An 8031-nucleotide genomic window follows, 5' to 3' on the forward strand; every position below is an offset into this window, starting at 1 on the left:
CCGTCTTTTTTTCTTTCTTTCTTTTTACAGATCTTTAAAAAACAAATTTCCCCCACGTTTGTTTTCTTTTCTTTTCTATCCAATTTAATATGACTGACAATATTTGTCGTAAATGTGCTAATGTACCTGGCAAAGATTTGATTGAAGTGGTTGTTTGATCTACAACCAAAACCGAGTCCTCGATGTTTTCTTTCACCAAGACTGAGATTTCACTGAGTTCATTAAAATGGACGGAGTTACAAGGATTTGTTATACAAAAATGGTAGGCGAAAATGACATTGCATTTTAATGTACGCATTGTTGTATAACTCAACAAATCTTTAATGTTCCGGGCACTTTGTTGACCATTGTTGTGTTAAGATGTTTCTGTTGATTCTGAGAGTAACTAATTACAACCCAGAGACAACGTTACACAGAACGTATTAATGGAGAGTCTGTCGGCTTGGCTTTGTAACATCACAATATTTTTGTTTGCATATCCTTGATTAAACCTTTTAATATCGAGAACTGGTCGAACTTTTCGAACTTCGAGAAATTAAAGCCTCCTGCTGCTTTTTCTCTGCTTACAAGCAATTAAGAATCCTGCCGTTTCGAATTCAGTTTTCAAGTCATTAGAATTTAGATTAAGTGGATCTGTTTTCAGTTATTAACTTTGCAGCTTAAATAAGTTTTCTTTGCCCAGTAAAAAGCCATTTATTTAGTTGGTCCATTTTCATGCATTTTGTAATTTTTGTTGATTAAAATCATTGATTTAGAGTCAATTCAAGTCAGCATTGAATAAGAAAGCATTTTAAGCTTGCTATAATGCTGAATATTGTGTTGTTTGACAAGACAAAGGATGCCTGTAGTTATTTATGTTCTGTGAGCTGTACAGACAATACAGGTTTTGGTTATTGGCATTCTGATGCAAACGATGGTTTTATTAAATTATCTTTTCGATTTAAAAAAAAATGAGCTGCAGTTTTTATGTCAAAAATGTTCTGTTTCAATGAAAAAAAATTTGGTCGCTTATAATCTTCAGTAAGCGCAGAGGCTTATTTTTACGTGAAGAGCTCAAAGTTCAATTTGAATCACAAAATTGTATATTTATCGTCCTGAACAGAAACTGTGTTTTCTATTAATTTCATCTAGTGCAAAATTCTTAGGGAAAAAATATAAGGCTTACTTCTATTTATAATTTGTTCTTATTCATCATAATGTTTTAAGTTACAGATGTACAATCAGATTTATCAAAGAAGTACGGAAGTTACGCTGGTGCAACGAAATAAGATATTTAATCTTTTTAAATGTTTTTCTCACTTGTCACTAACAAGCTTCCGTAAAGAAGTACGTGTTCGCTGCAAAACTAAAATTCTGAAAATGTTGACAGTAGGATACAAAGGTCGGATATATCTTGATTTGTTACAAGGGCACAGTTAAAAGCAGAGTGTAAATTGTGTAAACTCTTTGAAAATCTTGTTGAAATGATAAAAGGAATGTCATGCGGCGGAAGGTTTGATTTGGTACAAAGTTTGTAGATAATTTACAATGATAACAATTCACTTTTAGCTCTTAAAAACGTTTTCTTGTTGAGAGATTAAATGCTCTTGTTGCATTTGAGAGTCAAGAACTTTTCCCTCAAATATACTATATGTAGAAGATGCAGTTTGTTTACTATAGTATATAATTTGAAAAGATTTGAACAGGTTTTATTGTAATAGATTTTCTGTCGGGGATTATGCGCAAGGTCTAAAACTTATTTCTAGATAACTTTCTTTTACGGAATTGATGCACGCAATTAATGAGTTGTTAAACGGCCAACAATAAAAGTAAACTTTTAAGAGGAGAATGATTTCCCAGGTCAATACTTTTATATGCGGTATTGTTCCAATTAATTCCTATATTATCTCAATGTCATCTCAACTTCAACAAAACCAGGGATCTTTACACAATGTTATATAAATAAACAAATAAAAAGCCATAAAATCGATGGAAGCGGAATCAATAGCAATTAATTCACGGGGCGCGAGAGTTCTCATTACTGAAAAAATACTCAATATTACTCTATGAATAATGTTCGATAGTCGATTGATATACTAACTGTTTAGACATGAATGAGATTTGTCGTGGTTATTGGCAATCCCTTTAGTGGACATGATATTAATCTAAATATTAACTATATTGATAGATCACCTGGGCTGTGTTTAAACATTATCTAGGAGATGAAAGCAGGGGAGAATTAGCGGAAATCCGATACAATATTACGGCATTATTGATTCTAAACAGACGGAATGTGTATTTGTTGACCATTGGCTCTATCATTCCAGTGGTGATGAGGTTTTCATGAAAATATTTAAACCGCGTGAAGGTCAGAGAGAACTTGCATAATGAAATTTGAGAATTTGTGTTATACAAACCGGAAAAAAAGATATTTGAGTTTTCAAATCCCGTTTTCATAAAGATTTTAGACGAGTGTTGTTTTGGGTTTGTGGTGTGCATGAACAATATATTCTCAAATCGCAATGTAAAGACAACTAAGGGAGATGCAAAAAGTGATTTGATCCGCAAAATATATTATTTTTATTCCACAAACACAGAACAATTTTGAATCATGAAGATAGAAGTATACATATACATGTAATACTTATAGAGATCACGAACGATAACCAATGACACAAACAATGCCTCCCCCCCTTTTTTTTACAGACCTACAGATATCGAATGTTGTTGGGGGTTTTTTCAGTGCTTTATTTAAACAACAAGTTGCTGTCCTTTAAAAAAGGACTACAATACGTGGACCATTTGCAGGTGTTTCCAACGAAAACGTGAAAGCCTTAAGATTATCAGAGATTCCACCGACTCTAGCCCTCTGCTTTTAACCACTAAATTTGTACGTTGTATTACGTATACATTTATGTATAGCCCTGACTTTTTATCTCAGAATTTAAAGGGTTCATACTTCTAAAATAATTATGATCTATCTATGAATAAAGTTTGAATGTATAGTATCATGCATTCGGTGAATTCTACTATTTGCGCACACATTAAGATTTGCACTACTTTGTTAACTATGCAGTGACAGCTTTGTGTAAATAAAAAATTTCACATTTTGATGTATTTTTCTTGAGATTTTGAACTTTTATGCAGGGACATAATTATTCAATCATACTTAAATGCTTTAAAAAATTTAATCGAGAAGTACTCTAGCCTCGCCTACTATAAAAGTAAAGTTAAGTTACATGATTGTGTATTCGGAAAACAACAAAACATTGCAAATTATGCTATTTGATGCATGTTGTAGTTTCGGCAAAACATTAACTTATTTCATAATACTGATAGTTCATATCACATTCCAGTCATTTCTTTAAAAGGAATACTTTGTTTCTGTACTGTTTACCGACAACATTACAATTACAGCGCCTTTGAACTTATGAACACATATGGCACGGAATCCCGATCCCGATTCAGATAAACGTGTGCTAGCCTGGTTCCCTGAGCTACCCATTACGCACAGGAACCAGGCTAGCTCATGCGCAGAATGAATTTTCCCCATTGCATCCGGTTTAACCTCGCTTATATATTTTCTGCGTGGACCTCAGGGTCCACGCAATAAAATGCTTTCTTTGGTGATTCATGCAACGTGAAGGTGGCAACAGCTGTCGAACTGCACAGCTACAAACTTATCTTGAAGATTTAAAATTCTCAAAAAATATGAAGGGGTATTCATTGGTGTCCTCTCTACAACTATTTGTTGAGAAAAGGTTGAATTTTGCACATGAATGTAGAAACTTTGCCTCAAAATTGGGTACCCTATTTTAATCAGTCGGCATGGGATCTATTTTTAGAACAAGAAAATTCCAGGCTATACTTAGAACTCCTGTGACTATGGAGGCACATTGACGTTATATTTTCATAGAAAAAAAATAAATATCAATTCAAAACAATCCGTGTTGAATTTGATATACACCTCTTTACCTAACCATGTTTGTTTTATGGGGATTTTTTCAGTTCTATAAGTATAAATTAAAGTAAATTCTTTTTAGAAGTGGGATAGGGTTCCAAAAAAGTGATTTTCTTAGATTAAAATACATGTATATATATATATATATATATATATATATATATATATATATATATATATATATATATATATATATATATATATATATACATTATATTTCTATGAAAATATATCTTCGATGTACCTCCATAGGCACAGACAAATATATCGAGGTTTTTGAGGCCCATTTTGACTTTAACTTTAATAAGCAAGCTTAGACCTTTTTCTCAACAAATGGTTGTAGAGAGGGCATCTTGGCAATGAACTCCCTTTATATTTTTTCACATTTTTAAATCGTCAAAATAAGTCTGTAGCTGCGCATTTCGATAGATGTCTTATGTGATTATTTTCTGTTATTGTACGCATTCTTTTCAAACTAAATGACATGTAGGACTTCATATTTATTGCTTTTATATCTTTTGGCAACAGTTTTGGTCAGTTTCAGACAGAAACAAGCCAGTTCAAGAAAGCTTTACATTCTTATCCTCAAATGTACAAGTTGACCGCACAACCCCCGTCAGTCTGGCTGTTTCTATAGAGCTATGAATTAACTATAAGTTTCCGTAAGAAATAGAGGGAAAATACTCGGTAGATGTATAATTATGTACCAAATACACACTCGTTTCTAATATTTTATCTTCGAAAAGTAGAAAATTATTTTATTGCTCATTTGTGCAACTTTCTCATTGTATTCATTTTTTTTTAACATTTTACGCCATGAACGAGGGTAATGAATTGGAGAAAATATTCCCCGGGTGAAATGTAACCGCTTCGTGTGATCCATGGAGACAAAGTCGATCTGAGTTTAAACATTGTATTATATGTATCTTATATTATTTGTATGCATTACAAATCAGGAAAAATGCATACGAGAATATTGAAGTTGAAAAGGTGAAGTAGAGAGGAAGGTGGTTTTTGACTGTGTAATATAATGATCTTTATGTTTTGCATTTACAAGGGTCTCTTGAAGATACCGCTACAAAAATTCAGTTTTGTGTTTGTTTGTTTGCTTGTTGTTGTTGTTTTTTTGATAGATCGACATATGACGAACTGAAAGATTATATAAAATAGTAATAGAACCGTTTTAACAAGGCCTTGGACTTTCAGTAGGCAAAACAATCTATTTCTTGCGTCAAAACAAGTTAAAAAGGGCGCTGGTTTCAAGCGAAATATACACCGATTGCATAGTCTTAGCTCAAAAGCCAGACAAATCTTGTTGATTTCAAAGAGCCATAGCTGAGAGGCTAGCAATGAAATTGACATGCCTACGTCACATTGCTGTTTGACACATTTACCCAAAGTCCAAGCTCTTGTTAAAATGGTTCTATTTTTAATCGTACATAAATAGCAAAATATCAGTCAGGATTTAATTTTTAGATATCGAAAATAACCGCAAGAAATCTCGTGATCAAGAAGATAACTGGACTAAAATTGCAATTTTGACAAAGGATGGGTACTTACAATGTATGTATAAGTTTCTTGTCATCAAACTTCGCTGCTCGGCTGCTGAAGCATACGGACCCATCAGGGGCTATAGTAATTGTTTTAATATTGATTGCATTAATTAATTTAAAAAAAATAGACTTGTTTTCACGTTTGATCGTACAATTTAGAACTTCGTGTGTTTAGGACATGCCAATGTCTCAAGATAAAGAAAGACAACTCTCTTCACATTTTTTGCACCATACAAGAACTTGGCAAATGAAAAAACAATTTGTTTTCTGTCAAAATTATTTATACTACTAGTATACATGTATATTGTAATTTTCTTGAATAATGCTTGTTTGCAAAAATCTGTCATTACATATATACAAATATTGAAATAAGTTGACGTTCTATGAGGCATTATCACGATTTGTTTTCTCAAAATCTACTCTGTCATATGCATTTTTAATGTTAACAATACTTAGTCAAGATATTTATAAAAGTGCGACAGAATTTTACCGTCATTTACCTAACAAAGAATAATTGGCTCTGTATCTCGCTAACAATTTGACAAATGGAGGTAAATTTTGGCTGACCGTTGAAAACACGTTATTTAAAGAGGTTGGCTCCTTGGGTTTTGGGTAGCCATTTTTGGTCACCTCTAGTCGGAAAATTCTGTGTCACATATTAATTCTAGAGGTATATCCATATTTTACAATGCAAAAAAAAAACAACTTTATTGACTAAAATTGTTTTACAAAAATTACATTTTTACAGAATTTAGTAAGGGACTATATTTTGTGGCGGAAGGTTTTCAAGAAGGAAATGGAAAAATTTTCATAACTCACTAGTTTTAGAGTACTGTTACTTTGGCTTCCTAATTTTCAGCTCAGACCAAACTTCAAGATAGTTTGTGCATTACGATATATTCATAATGTTCTAAAAAATATATTTAAACAATATTTTGATATTTCTATCGATGTATTTTGGCATATTCAGCTTATAATTCATAGACGTTAAGAAAAAATTAATTCCGATTTTGGCCTAAAATTAGTTTTTTCATGCTATATGTCATATTTTTTAGATGTGACCCCTACTTGTTTTAATTCTAAATGAGACATTAAATGTATGTCTATTTGTATGCAACGTTTTGGAAAGATGACATTACTTTAATTTTTTTTTATTTGCGTTATAATTTGATTACTCCAAAATTTTGTAACATCTGTTGTTGTGTTCATTATGTACTGGCTTTGAAGCCACCAGTAAAGCAAGAATTTTTAAACTTTGACTTAGATTTTACTTTTATAGTCACTACATGTGTTCACAATCATACTGTATTAAAATCATAGCTAAATAATAGTTCAAACTATAAATATTTTTTTTTGATTTCTTCAAATAATCAATTTCCGTGTCAAATTTTAGCAAAAATTCCTGGAAAATTATCATTTCTCTTTGGGACCCTATATTTCCAAAAAAATGGCATGTGACATGGGTCACAAACAAAATAAATGAACATTTTAGGTCCCCATCTTTATATCTACGTGGTTCTCGGGTGATTGACACTGCTATTATTTCAGGTGCCAACCTCCTTAAGCATTGTAATGACTAAAATTGAAAAATCTCACACCTATTTTTATCATTGACGTAATTTACATTTTCATCTCGCTATGTCTTGACCGTTATTTAAGGAGAATATATGCAAATATCACGAATAATCCATTTTAATTTTGTTTAATAAATATGTGTTTAAACTAATTGTCAATAATTCTCAAAAAAATTGTTCGACATTTAGGAGTTGTCTCTTTTAGCGGTAGTTGCAGGTCTGCAGCTCCCGGTCGTCCATTCATTCTGATGGTCGTCTATCCGAATTTTTTCAGAAATGGAGCTACATCCCTGCAGCGAATTTATCAGACGGCCATTATACTATTATAGTATTATGAATAAACAGTCATGTACTTGCTGTTTTAATCAAACTTTTAAAACATTACTTTTAAATGCTCTTTGGGACCCTATATTTCCAAAAAATGGCATGTGACATGGGTCACAAACAAAATAAATGAACATTTTAGGTCCCCATCTTTATATCTACGTGGTTCTCGGGTGATTGACACTGCTATTATTTCAGGTGCCAACCTCCTTAAGCATTGTAATGACTAAAATTAGAAAATTAAACGTGACCAGGCCCCTATAAATCAATGACACCTATTTTTATCATTGACGTAATTTACATTTTCATCTTGCTAGATGTCTTGACCGTTATTTAAGGAGAATATATGCAAATATCACGAATAAAGGTCTTGTCTTATTTCCTAATCCATTTTAATTTTGTTTAATAAAAATGTGTATAAACTAATTGTCAATAATTCTCAAAAAAATTGTTCGACATTTAGGAGTTGTCTCCTTTAGCGGTAGTTGCAGGTCTGTAGCTCCCGGTCGTCCATTCATTCTGATGGTCGTCCATCCGAATTTTTTCAGAAATGGAGCTACATCCCTGCAGCGAATTTATCAGACGACCATCTTAGTATATAAATAAACAGCCATGTACTTGCTGTTTTAATCAAACTTTT

The sequence above is a fragment of the Crassostrea angulata genome, chromosome 5, assembly GCF_025612915.1.
Source record: "Crassostrea angulata isolate pt1a10 chromosome 5, ASM2561291v2, whole genome shotgun sequence".
NCBI classification, from domain to species: Eukaryota; Metazoa; Mollusca; class Bivalvia; order Ostreida; family Ostreidae; genus Magallana; species Magallana angulata.